Source organism: Protomyctophum bolini (assembly GCF_963924005.1).
Source record: "Protomyctophum bolini genome assembly, chromosome: 18".
NCBI lineage: Eukaryota > Metazoa > Chordata > Actinopteri > Myctophiformes > Myctophidae > Protomyctophum > Protomyctophum bolini.
Genome location: NC_137879.1, coordinates 986,466 through 989,480, shown reverse-complemented (window position 1 = coordinate 989,480; position 3,015 = coordinate 986,466).

The window sequence follows — 3,015 nt, the reverse complement described above, 5'->3', positions numbered from 1 at the left end:
GACGTTAATGCGAATCTATTGTAACAATGTCTTCATTAACCACGTGGACCCTAGCTGTGGTATACAGCTGGACATTGTGTATTAAGATCAAAGCTATGGTTGTTGTGAACTTGTGGCTGGTGATCACTGCTGACTCTGAGTCTCGCGAGCCGTGTGTGTTTTCAGTCCCGCAGTGACAGGTTGACACTTCACAGGCTGCAGCTTATTGTTATTGTTTGTATCCTTGTTGTTCCAAACTTCTAGTAGGTATAATAACGTTGATGTGCATTGTTATGTTACGCCGTTGTGTGTGTGTGTGTGTGTGTGTGTGTGTGTGTGTGTGTGCGTGTGTGTGTGTGTGTGACGTGTGTGTTCGGCACAAACAAGGGACTAAATTATTTTCGCTCCTATGCCACCAAAATGTGGAACGCGCTACCAACAGTCATTAAGACATGCGAATCATCCCTTGACTCCTTCAAAACCGCTCTCAAAGGGCCCCTACGGACGGCTGCAATTCGAAACTGGCCCCCATGAAATATGAATCCCCCCCACCCCTTTTCCCCCTCACTGTATGTTTCTTTTCCCTTTTTGGCACTCCTACAACTAGCAATGTCCGTCATGAGCAGATTATGTGACTTATTAGTACCAGTAGGGGGCGCCAGAAACAGAGAGAGATATAGTGATGTGTCTGCTAATGAGAGAGCGAGAGAGAGGGAGAGAGAGAGGGGGGGGGAGGGGGGGGGGTGAGAGGGAGGGGGAGAGAGAGAGAGATAGAGGGGGGGGGGGGGGGGGGAGGGGGGAGGAGAGAGAGAGATAGAGGGGGGGGGGGAGGGGGAGAGAGAGAGAGAGAGGGGGGGGGGGGGGGGGGGATTGCAACCACTCAGTTCACACGGGTGTGGTTTTTAAGTGGTGCAAACCACTTCCTTAAAAGGTGTGTGTGTGTGTGTGTGTGTGTGTGTGTGTGTGTGTGTGTGTGTGTGTGTGTGTGTGTGTGTGTGTGTGTGTGTGTGTGTGTGTGTGTGTGTGTGTGTGTGTGTGTGTGGGTATGAGCACAAAAACAGCATGGTTGTTTTTCACCACCTGTGAAAACCTAACACACACGCACATATTAACTGTATATATGGTGAATTTCGGGGTGTGCCAGTACAGTACAGTACAGTACAGTACAGTACAGTACAGTACAGTACAGATTTTACGGGGGCCAGTTTAGAATTGCAGACGTCCGTATAGGGGGCCCCTTTGAGTCACATGTCTTAATGACTGTTGGTAGGGCGTTCCACATTTTGGTGGCATATAATAATAATAAAACTTTATTAATATAGCACCTTTCATGACATGAAATGCAGCTCAAAGTGCTTTACAGAACAATGGAGAAGGGAAAAAAGCAAGGCATGAACATTAAAAAACAAGCAGTAATGCAATACAGTGAGGACATGAATAACAAAAAAATTAATATCATATAGGACGTCGATATTTATTACTGTAGAATTAGTCCCCATGTGGGACAATAAAGATTAGAATTCCTAAAATGAAGCAGTGAATTAATATTCCTAAAATGAATCAGTGAATTAATATTCATAAGATGAAGCAGTGAATTCATATTCATATTCGTGTATAGTGTTTTTGTTTGTACTTTGTTAATTGAGAACGCGCCGGGCCGCAGACGGTGTGCGATGGGCTCAATTCTCCTACTCAGCCCTACAGGCTTAAAGGGACACTTCACCCTTTTTTACAAAATATATGTTAAAGGACAACTTAGTTTTTTGTTTTGTTTGTTTTAGGTTGTTATTAGATAAAGTAAAAGATGAGAAAGATTTGTTTTTCATTTGCTGCTTGCTTCTTTTTTAGGGATTTTTAGCTGTTTTTCACAGGGGGGCGGGGGCTTTCGAGCATGGGGCTAAATATGTTTGTTTAATTCTTTTTTTGTTTATTATTTACTATAGTCCTATAGATCACAAGAAATTACATCTCCTGATCTACTGAATGTGAAGGTAGCCTACTGGGGGGAAGCCACACTGTGTGTCATAGGCTCAATATGTCAGTTTGACACATTCAGTAGATCCTGTGATCTTTTGTGCCAAGGGCCCCTGAGAGCCAAGGGCCCCTGAGAGCCAAGGGCCCCTGGGAGCCAAGGGCCCCTGAGAGCCAAGGGCCCCTGAGAGCCAAGGGACCCTGAGAGCCAAGGGCCCCTGGGAGCCAAGGGCCCCTGAGAGCCAAGGGCCCCTGAGAGCCAAGGCCCCTGAGAGCCAAAGGGCCCCTGAGAGCCAAGGGCCCCTGAGAGCCAAGGGCCCCTGAGAGCCAAGGGCCCCTGGGAGCCAAGGGCCCCTGAGAGCCAAGGCCCCTGAGAGCCAAATGGCCCCTGAGAGCCAAGGGCCCTGAGAGCCAAGGGCCCTGAGAGGCAAGGCCCCTGAGAGCCAAGGGCCCCTGAGAGGCAAGGCCCCTGAGAGCCAAGGGCCCCTGAGAGGCAAGGCCCCTGAGAGCCAAGGGCCCCTGAGAGCCAAGGGCCCCTGAGAGGCAAGGCCCCTGAGAGCCAAGGGCCCCTGGGAGCCAAGGGCCCCTGAGAGCCAAGGGCCCCTGAGAGCCAAGGGCCCCTGAGAGCCAAGGGCCCCTGGCCCAATGGTTAATTTGTCCCTGATTACATGTGACATCTGACAGAGCATCGTTTGGGGAATCCATTCCTTACAGCTCATGAATGATTGACACTTTCCTTTTGATTGACAGGAATGACCTGACGGAGGAGGAGTGACTTTTCCTTCAACACTTTAAGAAGGTAAGACTCTGAGTGACAGCTGTCAATCATTACTGATGTCATTATAAACACTGAGTGACAGCTGTCAATCATAAATGGGTTAAATCACACAAATACTGGTTTAATCTCATCTGTGATCTGTATCAATATTATGTTTAATTAATTCATAATACTGGTTTAATCTCATCTGTGATCTGTATCAATATTATGTTTAATTAACTCATAATACTGGTTTAATCTCACCTGTGATCTGTATCAATATTATGTTTAATTAACTCATAATACTG